The sequence below is a fragment of the Pinus tabuliformis genome, chromosome 6 (assembly GCF_031772625.1).
Source record: "Pinus tabuliformis cultivar Carrire ecotype Pingquan chromosome 6, CPIR1, whole genome shotgun sequence".
Taxonomy (NCBI): domain Eukaryota; kingdom Viridiplantae; phylum Streptophyta; class Pinopsida; order Pinales; family Pinaceae; genus Pinus; species Pinus tabuliformis.
Window position 1 is genome coordinate 676,589,287 of NC_142292.1, and position 20,730 is coordinate 676,610,016.

Below are 20,730 nucleotides of genomic sequence, written 5' to 3' on the forward strand. Positions count from 1 at the left end.
TTGAAAAGATGGAGGATATTGATAAAATTTAGCAAATCTCCCATAAGGATTTTTCATCCCTTGTGCCCATGATTGGTATGGATTTTGAGATTGGGGCCAAGGTTGTTGTCAAGAATTCCAATTTGGTGGGAGCTAAAAGTTCATAGGATTGTTAAATCCTTGATTTTGTGGCCCTTGCCATGGTCTTCTTGAAACAAAACAAAGGGATTCTACTGAATTTGGATCTTCCTGGAAGACAGCTTTGAGCCCAAGAATTGAAGGACAATCCTTGGTCTCATGGATTTCTGAGCAAATCACACATGTCTCTAAAAATTTTGCATCCAAGGGACATTCCCTTAAAGCATGTTTCTTTCTACATTTTGGACAAAAGATGGCTAAGACTTCGGCTTCTGCTTTTTGTTTGTTTTGTATTTTAAGGGTGTCTGGTTGTTCACTAAGGCTCCCTAGAATATCAGTTTTGAACTCATCAAGCATATTGCCAATCTCTGCCCTACTTACTGATCTAGTTGCAGATTTCTTTGCTGTAATAAGAGAAGGATCTCTAGGCCCTTTTCCAGTTTTAGATTTTCACCTTGAGAGATGGACACATAGTTCTGCTATGTCATGGAGTGGAAGTTGAGAAATATCTTCCTTCCCCATCATGTTTAAAATATCTATCCATTCATCTCTAATGGCTTTTAATATAAGGGCTTTCAAGGTTTCCTCATCTAAATTACTCATTTTTGCTCTCTTTAAGTTGTATTGAAATCTTTCAAGTAAATCCTCCAGGTTTTCATCTTCTTTTTGCATCATCTTGAATACCTCATCCTTATGATTGGTGGGCATGCAATAATCTAGGTATCTATCCAAAAATGTTTGTTTCATATCATTCCAAGTCATAATAGATTGGGTGACTAATCCCATGAACCATTTCAAAGCAGCTCCTTTCAATGTTGAAGGAAACAGTTTGAGTTTTTGAGAGTCTTCCATATAGTCATAGGTTCGGCACAAGACTTCAAACTCAAATAGAAATGTTTTAGGATCCTCACTTCGCAACCCATAAAAGTTTGGGAGGACAGATGGTGAAATATTTTTCATTGTTGTATGGATTTCCTCATCGGCTATAGGGAATCCAAATGAGTTATCTCCATCCCTATTTCCCCCATTGTTACCTTTACCTCCTCCATTGTTTCCTCCTCCTCTACCTCTACCTCTACCCCCTCCTCCAAATCCGTTTACTACTTCCTCTGTCATGATAGTTTCCTTAAAGTTCTCAGAGTCCTTTGGTTCTTCTATTAATGGCGAATGAGGAAGAATTTCTCCCTTTTCTTCTTCAGGTGATTCTACTTCTTTGATTACAATATGTTCCCCTGTAGAAGTGAAGAAAGGTTCTTCTCCTATGTCATATTTGATGGATAGTGTGGGAGAGTCTCCTAATTCGGCTGTTGTCCCTTGAATTCTAGGAATCCTAAGGTAGGGAGTGTGAGTCGGAGATGATGGAGGTGTATCTTGTCTATGCTTTGAAGTAGCTGGAGTTGTGAAAATCGAAATTTTGGCCCTAGCTATAAACCTTCCCCTAGAATCTCTTACTCTATGCATATCATTTTTTTATTTTTTTATTTTTCAAGTCGGGCTAATAATTCTCTTTCTGATCTTCCAAGTCACACTAGGTGCAAGAAGAGAGCATAATCAAGAAATTATTAAACTAATAACTCTCTTTTTTGATCCTCTAGATCACACTAGGTGCAAGAGAGAGAATACTTCAAGGAGTTATCAATTTTTCCCTTCTTTTTTTTTAAGAGATTAGCTACCTAGTTACACTTCCCCGACAACGGCGCCAAAATTTTTGGTCAATTTAGTGTGTCCTAAATTGCTACATTAATTATCAATCCAGGAGTCGTAAACTGATGAAGTGTGGCACACTATATGTGCAAGATAGCCTCTTTCTTATATTTTTTTCGTTTTTCAATTTTTATTTTGTTTTTGGGGGTTTTTATCTTCGTTTATCTCCTAATATGAATGGAAATCCTATTCCTAAGTCTTTAGGAGACAAGTATGGATATAGATTTTAGGCAATTATGTCCTCTATAATGGTTTCCAGCACTTAACACTTCATAAGATCTTAGAATATACTAGTGATGACAGTAATGCTTGAACAAGAATGGGAAATGTGTTGCTATTTAAAACAAGCAAATAATGAACTACTGATTATGAAACTATTATCTATGTTGCTGTCTAAATACAGAAAAGTGATTTAAGCTACTGCACTCAAAGAAATCAAAAATTGCAAAGAAAGTAAAACTAAAATCAAATTACATCATTCATAATCCGATTTCTTGCCAGTTAGTCTAGCTATGGCTTTCGGAGATAATCATCAATAACATGAGCAATCTGATATCTAATTGCAGAAAAGTAAAATTAAAATCAAATCACAACATTCATAATCTGATTCCTCGCCAGTTAGTCTAGATATGGCTTTCGAAGGTAATCGTCAATGACATGAGCAATATAATATCTAATTGCAGAAAAGTAAAACTAAAACAAATCACAACATTCATAATCTGATTCCTCCCCAGTTAGTCTAGCTATGGCTTTCAAAGGTAATCGTCAATGACATGGGCAATCTAATATCTACTTGCAGAAAAGTAAAACTAAAATCAATTCACAACATTCATAATCTGATCCCTCGCCAGTTATTCTAGCTATGGCTTTCGGAGGTAATTGTCAATGACATAAAAAAGTTGATTTATAAACTAACTAACAAAGAAAATGAACAAGACTGAAATCAACAAAACATAACTGGAATTAAAAAAAACTAGGAAAAGCAAAGTCAGCAGAGAATTAATTCCATGTCACTAGTCATTGTAAAAATTATATGCAGATGCCCGAGCTGCCTACTCTATCCCGAAACATACATGCACTGATCAGTGTCATACAAACTTGTAAAATCATGAACAGAAGTGAAATACCATAACAATTGAAATATATACAGGTGGATAACTATGGAATATATGCAATGGAAATAAGAAAATGATGCATAAAACTTTACAGCAACAAGGGAAACAAAACCTCAGCGTACAGGGGCCCTCTGCACAGCCTCGGTCAACGGGTTATCAATCCAAAATTACGTTCACGCAATCATGTAGAAACAGAGTCTTCTCATATATTTCAAAACACAGTTACAGCAATAAGACTAGTGTCATGGCACAGTGAACTTTGAACAGCAAAATTACATTAACAAAAAGACTAAGACTATGTGTATAGAAACATGTTATTTATAACAAAGGTTACATAACTGTTTTCCTGTGAAACTACGTCAACAGGAGACACGTAAAAGACAGCGTCCATGGATTTAGCGTAATGGTTGCCAAGACTATTAAATCTATCAACTGTGGCTATTGGATTCGCATCGTGGGGTAGTCTACAGGTGGCAACATGACCCTAGAGATTTAGGAACGGCCATGCATCCTTCAGAATCCTTCACGTGTTTGAAAACAGAGTCCGGCTGCCGTAGGACTCTTACGTTGGACCACCGTTGACCACAGCTTCCCTTGATGAATTCGGTTGAACCAATAGGACCTGATCCATGTCCAATTCATTTCTAACTTTCCCATGTGGCTTGTTTTACCTGGTGACACCTGCATCCTAGAGTTTAACAAAAACAGCTGCGGAAAGTTGAATCAGCTGCGGAAAGTGATTGGATTTGGCAGCTAATGAGCAAAATCTAGTTCAAACAGCAAACACAAAAACATAGTTAGAAAACCACTTAAATGCTCTTTTAGAATCAATATGCAATGATTTCTGACAGCTTATGGAGTACTAGTGAGGGAAAAAGTCTGGGAAAATGTGTAGGAGAGGTGTAAATTCAAAGCTCTACAGTTTGACCAAACCTATAGATGGAACATCCCACCAATTACACACAATATCTAGTGCAGCAACTTTCATCATTAGGTACATTTATCATTAATGTATCTAAGTGAAACAAGCTTGAAAGAAATGGGCATAATAACACTTTATGTGTGGCTTCTCTTCCAAAATTGGGGCCTTAGTCATGTAATGGTGTTACCTCCCTTGGTAGGAGTGGTTAATAGATGACCCTATTAGGTATTCCCAAACCCCAAAGATAAGTGACATGTCCTCATTCCAACATTCAATTAATAGGTGTCATGTGAATAATAATATAACAAATGAGGAAAGGAATCCATGGCCAAGTGTTATGGTCAAAGGAACCAACCACTAGAGAAATTTTAAGGTAAAACAAGGGTCTCAAAACAAAAATGAATAACAAAAATTAACTTTATAAGAACCAATAGGATTCAATATGATGATATCAACCATGTGGGATGATTCACCATTTTTGGAGTTAAAAGGTAAAAGGATAAATAAATAAATAAATAATCTATTTTTTCAACTTATCTCCCTACAATTTTACTCAAATTTTTCGAGTGGGAGCACTCGTTGGATGCAGAAATTATTTTTTCATCCAAGGAGTACCTGATCAAAACTTAAACAGGAACGCAACAACTTGCATTTATAATCATAAATACAGAGATGCGACAAAAAAACACTTCATTTCATTAATGGAAAAGTATTGAACTTTGCTTACAAACATAATGGAAATAAGATAGCTCGGGCTATAGTAGCCTATCTCTTAGGAGAGATGTGGCGGCTACATGCCTCTGAACTGTGTTACAATGAGGCTCAAAGGCCTATTTATTATTGAGAAACAATGGAAAACCCTAAACATCCAAAAACCTAACCCTAGGAGATGAATCGCCAAAACTAGGGGCCCCGTTTGGGTAAATTGGTACATCAACTTCCTGGGGTCATAACTTTGGCATACGATCTCCGTTTGGCTATCATAATATCGCATTTCGAAGATCTCGAAGAGAAGGACAAACGCAAAGAAGCAAGGCAGTTTGGGAGGTTTTTGATCTCTCTGTTTTCCCTAAAAACGCCATTTAGGGCCTCAAAACGGATTTGGAAGTGCAGGACCCGAAAAATTGCCAAAAATAGTAAACTGTGCTACAATTAAGGAAACCGAAAAAATGAAAGAGACAGTTTTGGGGGTCCAAGTGGAATAGGCAGGTGACCACCAATATCCACCTGGATCATTCCTCCCCCCTTAGGAAGTAATGGTCTCCATTACATTGAGTGCCTCCATGAGATGGGGAAACTTCTGTTGAACTTGGTCCCTGGTGAGTCACTTGCCTTGGTTAAGGAGTTGACCAGCTTTGACAACCCAATATAGTTGGATCTTCTGTTGGCCAGTGCTCTTGATCTGTGTGTCCATGATCAGATCAGTGGTGGCATGTTCCATGCAGTATGGGTTTATCTTTGTTTGTGTGAGTTGTTCTGCAATGTCAGATGTGTCCAACAATGGTGGGAAGTATGGTCGAAGGCGATCTACATTGAACACTGGGTGCAAACCAAGGAATGGTGGGATGTTGAGCTCGAAGGAATTTTCACCGATGGCCTTGGTGATGGTGTATGGCCCATATCAGAGCGGGCGAAGCTTGCAGTGGGGCCCAGCAAGGCGCTCTTTCTGTAAATGAAGCCAAACTTTGTCGCCCACCTAGAACTTGTGCGACACTCGATGTTGATCATGGCGTTGCTTATACTTAGCATTGGATCTATCCAATATATCATGGACCTATTGGCGGATGTGCTAAATGCACTCAATGAAGTTGTCAGCCCTTTCAGCTTCATACTACATGTGAGCCGAATCTACCTGGGTGGTTGTAAATGGTATGTCCACATCAATGGGGAATAATGGCTGAAATCCCAGCCCTACCTGAAAGGGGTTGTGGCATGTTGATCTGTGGAGAGATATGTTGTAGTTGTGTTGAACATAGGGGAGACTTTCATCCCATCCGCGTGGATGCTTCGAGTTGTACATGAGCAGAATGTGTAGGATCATTCTATTGACAACCTCTGTTTGGCCATTAGTTTGGGGATGGAAAGTCGTGGACTTAGTGAGTTTTGTATCCAACATCAACCAGAGAATTGACCAAAATGCACTCATGAATCTGTTGTCCCGATCTGAGATAATGGATTATGGAATCCCAAAGTGTACCCACACTCGCTCAAATAAGAGCCTAGTAGTGGCCTCTGCTGAGATACTCTTCTTGCAGGTCGTCATAATGGCCATCTTAGAGAATCTGTCAACGACCACGAAAATGCAATAGTTGTCGTGCTTAGTAGAAGGAAGGCCAGACATATAATCCATGGAGACAGATTCCCAAGGATAGCTAGGAGTAGGTAGAGGAGTATACAGGCCTTACTTCTTGATGTTTGGTTTGGCAATGGCGCAGGTGGTGCAGGATCTAATGTACTACCCAACATCCTGACGAAGTTTTGGCCAATAGAAATACTTATACAAATACTTATACAATACTGCCACTATTTTCTCTACTTTGAAATGTCCAGCAACCCGACTATAGTGAGCCTCCCAAATAATCTTGGCACACTCACTTGAAGGAACACATATGTGTCCCAAGTGGCATAACAGTGCACCCTGAAGGTCAAAATTTGGAACTTTCTTCCCTTCCAGGAGTGTCTGGTATATGCTTCTGAATTTTGGATCGCTCGTGTAAACATGTGGCCACCCCGATGTCTCGTGCCCACAAGAGTCGAGCACAGCGATCAGCGCCATGACTGGTGGTCTGTTGAGGCAATCAACGACATTATTGGTGTTTCCCTTCTTATACTAAATTCTCAAATGGAAATGTTGTAGATAGGTGGACCATTTCTGATGGTGATCGTTCTACAAATTCCCTTGTCTCTATATGAACTATAAAGGCCGGTGGTCTGTGTGGATGATCGTTTCCTTCCCCAAAATGTAATGCTTCCATTGACGACGGGCCTGCATAATGGAATACATTTCTTTGTCATAAGTGGGGTACTTTCGAACTGTGTCTGAAAGTGTCTCACTGTGGTAAGCCACTAGATGCCCATGTCGAGTAAGAACTGCCTCTCAAATGGTTGTTACAGCTCTGTTAATATGAGCATTGGTGCAGAACAGAGGTGATTCTTCAACTCGAAGAACACTCGTTGTTGGGTTTCTGACCAAAACAAATTTGCTTTCACTCTGCCCTTGGTGACTTGACTTAAAGGCCAAGAAATATGTGAGAACCCCAACATGAACCTACAGTAGAAATTAGCATGACCCAAAAAGTTGTGGAGCTCTGTTAGAGCGGATGGGGCTGGTTAATCTTGAATGACTTGTATCTTGCATGGGTCCACATGTACACCCTTCTCATCAATGATGTACCCCACATATTGAACCTGGGTCAAGCCAAAGGTGCATTTCTCCAAGTTAGCACACAGCTTGTGTTGTCGAAGGGTTTGAAGGACCTGTCGAATATGGTGGAGGTGTTCTTCCCAACTCTGGCTGAAGATCAAGATGTCATCTAGATACACCACCACGAATGCATTTTTGAAGGGTCATAAGATGTCATACATTAGTCTCATGAAGTTTGCAGGGGCATTCGTCAATCTGAACGGCATGGCCAACCATTCGAAAAGGCCCTCCTTGGATTTGAAGGCAGTATTCCACACATCGGAGAGTTCGATATGCACCTAGTGATAAACTAACTTCAAGTCAATCTTGTTGTAATATTGACCCCCTTGATTTGGTCCAGAAGTTCATCAATCCACTGGATTGGGTACCTATTTCAGACAGTGATCTTGTTCATCACCCGATAGTCAATACAAAATCTCCAGGTCCCATCCTTCTTTTGTACCAATACAATTGGGCTACCACAGGGTGATGAGCTTGGCCTGATGTGCCCTTTTTGTAGTAGTTCCTAAATCTGCCTCTTGATCTCATCGTTCTCTAGAACATATCGTTGATAGATTAGTCCATTGGGAAGCGGCGCACCCGGGGTCAGATCGATGGAGTGCTTGACCTGACAATGCAGAGGTGCCCCTATGGGTGAGGCGAAAATGTCCTTGTACTCCTCCATGACCTTGTCCATTTGTTGTTGTTATGCAGAGGAGCCCTCCCTGGAAGCTGTGACCACATCCTTCTTCTTGCCTTGGGGGCGAATCATAAGAAAAATGAATTTCCTGGTCTGGGAAATGATCTTACTGCATTGCTTTGCAGTGATCAAAGAGATGGCAGTAGGCGGGGCTACCTCCGGTATCCTGTACAACTTATTAGCCAAAGTAATAATCGCAAAGTGAGGTCGAGACTCATATACAGCATGTCTCTTCCACAAGTATGGTTTTCCTAACAATACATCAGAAACTTCACGAGGAGCAACGTCACACAATACCTCATCCGTGAAGGGCTTGATGCTACAGGGAAGGTGACACTGCTAGCTAACGTGAAGATATCATCCTTGGTGAAGCCACCCAATGGTGTATGGTTGTGGATGTGTTGTAGTCTTTAGGCCCAGCCGCTTCACGACTTCTACAGAAATGAGGTTCTTTTGGCTCCCGCTATCGACAATGAACTGCAGCAGAGAACCCTTCACTCACATCTGTGATTGGAAGAGGCGTCCCCCCTCCTTTGGATCTTCAGGCTCAATTTTCTAGATATTTGTGGTGGCCATGTTGGCACTGGGCTCTGCATCAATGATCTGCTTCCCTTTTTCAATCCCCTTATCAGGTTTTGATTCAGAGTTGGAACCTGCGTCTGATTTGGAAGCCTTTAGCTCAGCCACCATTGACTGCTTGGTCCGACACTCACTTGTATTGTGAGTGGAGATCTTATGGAACTCACACCATTTTCCTGTGTCCTTCTCCGTCTTCGTGGTGTTGTTCTTTGCTTGCAAATTTGGTGGGTTGTCCTAGGTAGCCCCGCCTTGGCTTGGTCCCTTGTTTTGTGGTTTGGGGTCACATTTTACTTGCTTTGGATTCACAGCTCCAAAGTCTCGCTTCTTCTATTTAAACTTCTGCTCAATCTTTATAGCGTACCGATACGTTGTGCCAAGCGAGGAAATGTTCAAGAACTCCATCTCATCCTGCATGTCCTTGTATAGACAGTCGTTGTACTTGAGCACCAAATTCTGCTCAGTATCCTTGATACCTAGCTTCGTGCTAAGGGTATGGAAAGTATTTGTGAACTCTGGCACATCTTCATCCCTTCCCTGTCGTAGCGTGGTCCACTTTATGTATTTATCCTCATAGCTCTCGACAGGGTAATATTGTTCCTTGATGGCATCTGAGAAAGAATTCCAAGTGGGTGCAATTGAAAACAGTGAGGGTTCACTCTCATCCTTTTGCTCATAGTAGGTTTCCCACCAGTCCTTGACATGTGGGGCGGCTTTGAGAAGCGCAAACGTAATATTTTCTCGATTAGAAAAGTCATGAACTAAAAAATATCCTTCCAATAGATTTAACCATTTATCGACAATGTCTGCATCTATCAAGCCTTCGAATATGGGAATATCAACGTTAACTTGTACCTTAAAAGGAGTGGCGCTTCCAGAGTGGTTGCTGGATGAAGATGCATCACCTGTGGGTATTCGTCGAAGGATCTAGGCAAAGTTATCCATCATCGTGTCCCTCTGTCACTTGACAGCTTCTTCAAGCAACATTTTGAAAGGATCTCATGCCCCCTTGTCTTTCTTTTCTTCTGCCATGGGAGGTCATCAGGTTTTTGCGAGGCTGATCCTGCAATGGTTCAACCAGATCGAGCCCTAATTCCTTATACCCTAACCTCGTTGGGGACATGCAAAGAAAAACAGAGAAAGAGCATACCACTCTGATACCACTGATCCGAACTTAAATAGGAACACAACAACTTATATATATAATCATAAACACAGAGATGCGGTAGAAAAACACTTCATTTCATTAATGGAAAAATATTGAACTATGCTTGCAAATAAAATGGAAATAAGATAGCTCTGGCAATGGTAGCTTATCTCTGAGAAGAAATGTGGCAGCTACATGCCTCTAAATTGTGTTACAATGAGGCTCAAAGGCCTATTTATTATTGAGAAACAATGGAAAACCCTAAACATCCAAAAACCTAACCCTAGGTGATGAAGTGCCAAAACTGTGGGCCTCGTTTGGGTAAATTGGTACATCAACTTCCCAGGGTCGTATCTTTGGCATATGATTTCTGTTTGGATATCATAATACCTTGTTTTGAAGATCACAAATAAAATGGACAAAAACAAATAGGAAAGCTAATTTGGAACGTTTTCAGTCTCTCCATTTTCCCTAAAAACATCGTTTAGGGCTTCAAAACGACTTTGGAAGTTCAGGACCCAAAAAACTGCCAAAATAGTAAATTGTGCTACAATTAAGGAAACCAAAAAATGAAAGAGACAGTTTTGGGGGTCCAAGTGGAATAGGCAGCTGGCCACCAATATCCACCTAGATCGGTACCCATGTTGCCTACATTTAATGGACCCTACTGCACGAAAAATTTTAAATACGTCATGTTTTTCATGTATTTCACATTTTTCGTGTAGTAGGGTCCTTTGAAAGCATTCAATATGGGTACTCCTTGGACGAAAAATTAAATTATGCATCCATTGAGTGCTCCTACTCAAAATTTGAGTAAAAATGTAGGGAGATAAGTTGAAATTTTGAGTTTAAAAAAATAGTTTTTTCTTTTTTCCTTCCAAAACTTGATGAGGTAATCTAATCTTATTTTATTATTTCCACTATTATTTTACAATATTCCTTAGGAGGTCCATTTTACACCTTGAAATTTCTCGAATGTATGATGGAATACTTCATCCTGGGTGTATACATGTGAGGAGAGAGCAATTGTGGATGCGTGAGTTACCTCGACCTTTTTTTTTCCACCCCTCTATATTGCCTTTTACTTTTTCTTGATTTTTCCTTATATTACTGCATGTAGTTCAAGGAATGACATTTTTCTTTGTATGGTGTATAGTGTTATCATTCTATAATTTTAATTTGGCAAAATAGCTATAGAGGACAACATCAAACCCCTTTTGAAGTTGGGATCTAGCCCTGCCAGCTCCAGAGAGGGATCTATCTTTATGATTTAACTTTGTTTTTTAAGATGATCTTAGGATAGTTATAATTATGCTTGATTGTTTGTTTGTTTGAATTTGGTTGACTAGTTTGGTTGGTTGATCTGATTAAATTATTTTGTTTCCATTGTGCTATGGAGTCAAATAAAGTTGGATATTACATCAAATGTTTAAAAGAGTAATCACAAGGCAAGCTAGTTACGTTTACTGGATCTTTAAAGTGAATTATGAAATTAAGAAGAGGTGTTTTCAGTAATGATCGAAAAGCATTTAAAAAATTTTCAATCAAACTTCAAAAGAAAAAGATACATATTATAAAAACAGTCTGAATAAGGTGTTCCATTAACAAATCTTATTTTTCACATTTCATGTTTTACAATTAGATTTTTAGATGATTATAAATTAGATAAAAACAACGGAAACAACTATTACAAAAGGAAAAACATCACCAGTAAATTGTAGCACAAGAATCCTATGAAAGTCTTTGTATTACTGACACTCCAACAGCATGAAAAAAGTACAATGCTCAATAAGAAAAATTACAATGATCAGGAATCGACCCCCAATACTTCGAATGAATGAAGTATTTAAACTAAATTTCCAAAAGGATTTACAATGAATGTCATATAAACATGGAAAACTATTATTAATTACAAAATAGAAGAATTGACTAATGTGACCAAAAGTGGTGAATTTGGTGAAGTGATTAGGACGTCTAGCACTATTTAAATGGAGAGCAGTTGCTGAGTTGCCGCGATTTGGGTGTTGCACTAGGTGTAGCTGATCTTTTTCTTTACTCTTGAAATTCGCAAAATTTATCCCATTGCTCCTCATTCGGGATGGTGATTTTTGTTGCCTTGTGGTAGATCTCATCTACCTCGGTATATCTGGGAAATGTGGGCTTTACCGAGAAAATATGCTTTATCTCATGCTGAATGAAAATATCGTTGCTGATAACTTCTAAAAAAGCTCTCCCTGTCATAGCACCTTTAACGTTGGAAAATTTAGCAGTGTCCCTTGAAATGTCTTTAAGCTTCCTCACATTTTATCAGTGTGTCATTAATTACAAATAAATAAGGCATGCCCCTCTTTGTTAACGGCTCTATTTTGCTAGAAAATTTGTTAACTGCTATTTCCAAACTATGACATTTTTCTTTAAGTTGCGCAATCAAATTTTTCTTTATAAGAACTTTCTTTACTTTGAAGATTGTCTTTGCCCTGTCATATACTCCCAAATCATCCAATTCATATCTATTTTTGGAATTTAGAAACTTTATGATATTGTTGGTTGTGGTAGGCATATCTCCCAACTAATTGTTAATAGTGGAAATGGCCTCATTAGCTCTCTCAATCAACTCTTTCTGCTCAAATATAATCTAAATACATGGCTAGATTTCACTCATGGCTTCAATAATATTGGTCCATATAATTTCCTTAATTTCGGACTTCTGTAATCTTTCTATCTGCTTCTGAGCTTTCTACAGCTATGTTGCATGGGAAGTTTCAGTGCTTGCCTTCTGGCCTTGCAGAATATTAACTTGAGCCTGCAATATTTTAATTTCTTATGTTTGGAGAGACATATTCTCCACTGCACTTGCCAGCTGATCTGCAGTATTCCCAATGTTTGTTGTAGAAGATGTAGATGTAGGAATTGTTGTAAGAGGTATAGCTTCCAAAGGGACAATAGACATTTTGGCAGCTTGCTCATTTTCATTGATTATTTTCTCCATCTTTGTTTCCATTTTTTTCAACTATACATTCTGCTCCATGATGAGCTTCATCATTTATGTCTTCTGTGACTCTGTCTCTTCAATGTCTTTGGCCAGAGGCTCTTCTGTGGCTAATAATTTCAATTGTTTTCTCAATGTTGCTATGTCAGCATTCTTCTTTATTACGATCTCTTCTACAGCATTGATATTTGAAGGATCATATTCTACCTTGATTACTAAGTCCTCCAAAGCTTTGATTCTTGTGTCTTTAGTAAGTGAAGAGACTTTCTCCATCTTCAATTGACTGAATATTAGCTAAAGAAACCTTCAATTTGGACAAACTCATAGCAGTGTTAGCGAGTGTGGATGAAATCACTTGACCAGTTTGTCTGTGCATCTCCATTTGATCAATGGGATATATGTCTTTTATATCAAATTCAAAGGAAGTCTTTTTGTATTCTGATGTTGCCTTGGGTTGTGGGATCTGTGCTTGGAGAAAAGCCATCTACATTTTTCCTTTCTTAGAGTCAAAGGCTCACAGCAGTCTACTTTGAGAACTGGAAGTCTTGTTCCAGAACTGATTATATGTATTGATCTTCAAAGCTTCATTTCTCAATTTAATCTCCTTGAATATATCAAATATTCTCTTTTCGTTCTCCTCTGTGGTAGATGTATTGGTTTGCATAACTTGCTACTGACCCTATGAAGCTGTTGGGGTGGTAGGAGAAAGTGTAGTCTAATCACCTACTTGTGAGGAAGCAGGTGTCTCTTTTGTGGTGATAATATCTTCTTGATCTGAATCCTTGCATAGGTTGAGCTTGGGATTGAGCTTAGTTCTCTTCCTGTTTATGATTTGAAGTCTTCGCTAGGAGTATCATTTACTGAAGGTGACTCTTCTTCTCTGATCATTTTTCATGCTTTCTTCTGTGTGACAGGAGTCTGTAATGTTGAATTTGAAACCAATTGCTCCTCTACCTCTTGTAGAGTGTTTTCAGTCCATTCTAACTGGTTCTTGTATCTCTCAATCTCTGGTCTGAATGTATGAAGATACGCTGTAGATTTTTTTTTCTACCCTTAATTTGGAGATGACACCTAACGGATCATATGACCATGTAAAACTAAGGCTGAATTGGATTTCTTTCATCAAATTGTCTGCTTCTTCCCCTGCTTCCCTGTTGTTACATATGAAAGGTCCTATTTTTGTTTTGATTTTGAATTGATATTTCTTCTTGGCAGATACAAAATGAATCTCATCGACATTGAGCATTTACTTGATGTATTCTAGGGCAAAAATCCTAATTGGGAGGAATTTTGGCAGTTTGTAAGGAGCGAATTCACACCCATATATCCTTAGCTCTCTGTAATTTTGGCAAAGATACCAATCTCTTGTTCTGACTTGGTCTGATAACTGCAAAATTTTCTTGATTTCTTCACTGATTCTTGGCTCTGGATCGTTGCTTAGGAGACTGAGTGCTGGATGTACAAACATTTCTATTAATTGTTCGTATGAGTATTATTTTTGCTCCTTCATTACTATTGTAATCCAGAAGATGACTGATTGTTGATTTCCCTCATCATCCAACTTTTGTAAAGCAAACTTGATCTTGTCTCCGGAAAAATACAAAAACATATATACTAACACAGAAGCATATTTAAATACTTGCTCGGTTTGGAATTTGACAAATGTTCATGGATGGAATCTGCAAGGAATTGGATGAAGTCGAACAAGATGGAAGGCTTGGAATCTATGGAGAAAATGGAAAGGAATCCTATAATGGCCTCATCTACCCACCGATCTGAGTAATAACCAAGGAGATAGGAGATGACTGTAATGATCTGCTTGGCTCTCTCATGGAAAATGGAGGATGGATAGGGAGGATTTATCTTGGGTAATGGGGCATCTTCATTCAATAAAAGCTCAAGGGTTTTGGCTCTATTTGCAAAGTCCAGTTTCTGATATAATTCAGTGAGTGCTTCATGAGAGAAAGGAGTGGAATTCTCTATTATAGGAGCTTGCATCATTTGGTCTATAGATTAGGGAGTTATGGTGAATAAAATTTCTCTTGTAGGGGCAATAACAGCTCTTTGGCTAGGTACATAACAAGAATGACATTTCCTAACGAATTCAGGGGCACTGTGGGTGTGGGGAAAGGTGCAATGGCGAAAATTGTATTCCCACAGTCCAACATCGTCAGACTTATCAATGAATTTGTCTTCAATCCAGCAGTACATTTCAAATAATTCGAACTCAGATAGGGTTTCATGGATTTTGTAATCCCTGTCCGCCAAAGGTATATGATGAAAATCAATCGAAGGTTGGATTAGAGGACTTAAAGGTTATTCTTGTTCCTTATCTTTAGGAGGAATGATCGAATCAGGCTGAGAACACTGGTGAAATCTTGATTGTGCAAGTTTACAGGGTGCAGAAATGGAATCGGATTCGAGAAGACAGGAAAACTGAGGCACTGGTTTGAAAGGAAGTTTGCTGGTGTGATCCTCGACTATATTAAACTATTACGATTTGAATTGGTAAACCTGTCATAGAAAAAGGTATTAGCAGAGTATGATATTGGTAACCAATGAATGGGCAAAAGGACGGATTTTGTAATTTTCAAGCTTTCCATTGATGATGGTGCGGGTCCGTTACGTTAATGGTTAAGTAATTAAATTACTTAACGGGTTGATTTGGAGGGAGTGGATGTGATTGGCGGGAGAAACAGATAGATGAGGTGGCAAGACAAGAATGGCAAGAGTGTAACGGATACAATGGTGGTTTCATGTGGCGGAGAAAACCATTTTCGGAAGGGGCCTAAGGTGGTTAACGGTTTCGGTAAGGGGGGTGCGAAAACATGAAATGGTGCCACGTTGTGGTGGTTTCAGGATTCAATATTGCCCATTTCATACCCCTCCCACCCCAACAGTAAAGTTCGGATGGTGAGGGGGGGCCAAAAAATAACATTAGCCACTGGATATGAAAAAGGGGAGTTCGGATGAGGTGAAGGTGGCAGTGCTTTATCGTGATGCGATGTACATGTGGTGGGGTAGGGGAATGAATGAAATATAAGCGGAGGAATGATTTTCGGGTTGTGAAACTTAGGAAAATTGGAATAATGCACCAAATGTCTTTTGATATATCGAACCTTAGAATAAAACCTTTATCCCTTTGCTTTTCTCCTGCGCATGAAAATATCTTTAGAATTCAACTTAGGATAAAATTTTCATGCTTTTCCTGAAGTTACCATTCTATTTCTACCTACCCTCTCATTTCAGTTCTTTTTCTAAGCTAACAGTTTTCCTCTTCTTCTTTTGCAAGGTGCATTTAAACTAACAGACCCAGATCACCTTTTTTATGAAAAGCTATCCTATTCTATCACTTATTTCGCCATTGATTCAGATTAAACTGTTGAATCAATTTTATTTCTACCTAGCTACTGATTTACCAAGATTAAATTGTTTGGTAAATCTTTATTCACTAACCTATTCAACAGAAATTGGAATTTTTTCAATTATGATTAAACTATATGATTTGAACAGAACTTTAGTCATTGTGGCATTCAAAAACTACTTGCACACAACCTTATTTGATAATGAGCTAAAAAAACTAACTTATCAATTGTGGCATTTAGACTTGCAACATTTTTCGTATTATTTTCTATTTTTCTTTTATGGGGTTCTTATTTCCTTTTTTTATTTTTTATTTTTAACATACCCTCTTTTCATTCTCATTTTTCATATATTTTTGGAAATCATTTGAATATTGAAATTTATGTACAATATGAAATTACAAATACAAAATACTCCATCACCTTGAGATCCTATAATTTATAGGACCCTAACAGTGGCTCCAGTTGGGGATGGCACTTCTCCAAATGAAGTGTTAAGAACATATGATCAGTATACTTGAGTACTTCATATCTGTAATGTCTTCATCTGATTTCTTTTATTGTTTTGAGATACTTTTGGTAGCTCATCAATCCAAGATTAGGGCCTTCGTTGCGGGCTTCAACCTTTATAATAAGTTACCCAATCAAAACCATAAATACTATGATATTTACAATGATGTAAGAAAAATATGTAGGCTAAGAAAATTAGTGCTTCAACATCCTACCATTGACAGGACCTCCAGGTATCTCTGCTCCATCTAGCTCTTTAAGGACGAATGCATTATTTCCCCTGAAAGCATAAATTATAAGTGGCTCTTTCCAAATATTGTCAAACTTGCCATGTTTACCTTTGTCCTCTCTCCTAGAATCCCACCTCAAAACTTTGTCCCCAATGTTAAAGTCATCATCTTTTGTTCTTTTGTCAAAGATCTTTTTAATATTTTCCTAAATAACTTGGGTCCTGTTGTATACTTCCTCCCTGGATTGTTGTAACTGGATAGTTTGATTGATCCTTCTTTGTACATCATTGGGTTCAACTTGCACTTCTTGAATGATCTTCATGACTGGAACTCCTAAAGAGGATGGAAAAACTGCATCCATTCCATAGACCAATTGGTATGGTGACATGCCAATTGATTTTTTAGTAGTAAGTCTGTCAGCCCAAAGTGCATTGACCAACTTGTTATGCCAAGATTTTTTGTTGTCTTCTAACAGCTTTTTGATGATGTTTACCAAACTTTTATTTGAGGATTCAACCAACCCATTACCCTGAGGGTAATAAGTTGTTGAATGTCCCAAAGTAATGTGGTATTTATGGAAAAATTCAACCATTTTCTTAGATTTAAAGGTTGTATCATTATCAGTGATGAGTTTTCTAGGACAGCCAAATCTGGAGAGGATATTAGTCTCAAGGAATTTAATAATGACAACATCAGTAGCAACTCTGGAATGGGTGGCCTATATCCATTTGGTAAAGTAATCAGTGGTTGTAAGAATCCACTTATGTTGGGCAGAGGAAGGGGGATGAATTCCACCAATGAAGTCCAATCCCCATTGCAGGAAGGGGCTTTCAACAGATATAGGCTTTAATGGCAGGGGCAACAATTTTCACTTTCCCTAAAAAATATGGCATTTATGGCATGAGGTGACTTGTTTTTGAATGTCAGGGGAAAAAATCAGCTCTAAGGATTTTATTGGCAATGGTTTTCTAATAAAGATGTCCACCGCAATCACCTTCATGGAATTCTCGCATGACTTTTTCTGCATCATCTTTTAACAAGCATTTAAGTAAAATACCCCCAACATCTTTCCAACACAAAACATTTTCTATAATGCAAAATTTAACTGCTTTTAACTTCAAAAATCTTGCCTTTGTTTTTGTCAAACCAAGAGGATCATTTAAATTAAATAAGACATAAATCAAGTTTTCATACTAGGGTGAGTTCAAAAATGCCTCGTCAATTTGTGGAGTCGCATGTTTCTCTTGATTATCTAATGAATCAACCAAGTCAATCTCTAATGCATGTAAATTTGACTCAGCCATCAATTTGGCTAGTCCCTCACCTTTGATTAACTTGGTCAAGAATGACAGCGATCCATTTGTCTCGTTTTCCATCAGGTCCATTCTGCGTCAAAATGTCTTTGACCACTGAATTAGGTACATAAGAAATAATATGGGAATGCAAAATGTATACTCTAAAATATTTTATTGCTTTAACCAATGCAAAGGCTTTTTTTTCCATAATGTTGTATTTCAAAGATGCATCTCTTAAAGCTTTACTAAAGAATGCAATAGGTTGTTCAAAGCCTTCATTGTTTTTCTGTAGTAAGACTTGCTGCAATTATGTGTTTAGAGGCAAAAGAGAATATTATGAAATCTTTTGTAAAATTTAGGCTAATCAACACTGGTGCTTTGGTAAACACCTGTTTAACTAAGTCAAAGGATTGTTTAGCCTCAATATTCCACTTGATTTCTGAATCCTTTTTAAGCATGTTTGTTATGTTTCTAAGAAGTTCTGCAAGGTTAGGAATGAATCTCCTTAGGAAATTTATTTTGCCAATAAAATATTGAAGCTCTTTGATGTTTCTTGGAAAACTGATTTTTAATATTGCTTCAATTTTGTTGGGATCAATCCTAATCCCATCCTTGGAAATAATGTGACCAATAAATTTTCCTTCCTCAAGGCCAAACGTTGTCTTTTTAGGATTTAGTGAGATGCCAAATCTTCTACAATTTTTCAAACACTCTTCTAAGATGTGATAAACGTTTCTCATCAGTTTTAGAATAGATAGTAATGTCATCTAGATAAATCATAATAAAATGACCAATTTCATCAACAAAGGCAATATCCATTTCTCTTTGGAGAGTGACTCTAGCATTCATTAACCCAAAGGGCATTTTCACATACATGAAAGTTCCTGATGGAGTAGTGAACGAAGTTTTATCCTGATCATCAGGATGCACTAAGACTTGGTTATAACCTGAGAAACCATCTAATAAGGAAATTTTACTAGACCCTACTACCTTTTGCAATATATGATCCATTTTAGGTAAGGGGTAGTTGTCTTTAAGGGATACCTTATTAAGAAATTTTCTGAAATCAATACACAATCGGATTTCTCCGGTTTTCTTTCGAGTAGGAACAATGTTAGACACCCATTTAGAGTATCTAAGAGGAAGTATGATTTTAGCATCACACATCCTTTACACTTCTTTCTCAACCAAAGGCATTAGGACAGGATTTATCCTACGAAGTTTTTGTTTGAATGGTTTTTGATCTTCCTTGATTGGGATTTTATGTTGTATGATACTAGAGTCATATGCTTTTAGATCCTCATAGGTCCAGGCAAAGACATCTATGAACTCTTTAAAAAGATATATGTATCGTTGTTTTGTGACAATAGGAAGTGATCTTGAGAGTTTTATCGTTTTGGGATTTTGCTCACTACCTATATTGCATTCTTCTATGTTTGCCCCTGTGGGTTCTATTTTTGGCTTTTTTGCTACATCATTAAAATAAAAAAGTTCTTCTAACGGAACTAAACCCTTAGGAAGAACATTATCCTTAAGCTGAAGTACTTCAAATTCTTCTTTTTCTGGATCTACTTCATGCAATTCTAATTTATGTACAACTTTATTGACTGAAATATTTACATCAGAATCATCAAATTGTTTATCTACACTAACATATTCAACAATCTGATTTTCTAATTCACACTCTAAATCTATGCTATTGTCTTCATACTCATCCTTGGATTGCAAAAAAAATCAATCTGCTTATCACTTCCAAATACCTGCCAATATCTCATATTATCAGGTACAGCTGGACGGTGTTTAACTTCCACTGTATATTGTCTGTTGGGATGAGGCATTTTGCATGTGCTAGCTGAAAAAGATAAACCATTAGCCAAGACATTCTGATTTATGGGAATGACAGCAAGATCATATTCTACAAAAGTTCCTAGAAAGTCAAGCACAGCATTTTTGTACGCTCTCAACCTAGGATGTTTTGCGGCATACTCTCCCTTGATTTGTTTTATAATTAATTTAGAATCTCCATGAACAGAAATTATTTTAGCACCTAACCTCTTCAATAATTTCAATCCTAAGAGAAGTGCCTCATATTCTGCTTTATTATTGGTGCAATGAAATTTGATTTTATAGGAATGACCTTCTGCATGATTGTTCTCTGAATTAGACACCCAAACACCTGCCCCTTAACCTACTTTTCTACAAGACCCATCAAAGCTCATGTTCCAAAAAGGTTCAGTTTCAATGTTTTGTTGCACAATTTGTATTTGATTTTCATCTTTTTCATCAATGTCATTTTCTGCCTTGGTAACCTATGCATCAATGTCTCCATAATTATAAAGAATGAAAGAGTCAAGGTCGGAATGAACAGAGTAAAGAGGGTAGTTATGTGGTTTCTCTTTACTACTCACCATATACTTCATTAAATTTTCCCTATACAGTATTCTTATTGACCAAACACTGGTATAGTGGCATAAGTCATGTCCATTTGTAGGGTCCCTTGTAATTTTTCTCACCATGAGCATGATAACAGCATGTCATACATAGGGGGAATGTCTACAACCACTATATCCATCATTAGAATTTTAGCAGGGATTTGGACTAAAGTAACACATAGGTCTTTGATAAGACCTAGGCATCTAACTTTTCTAGAATCAAAGGAG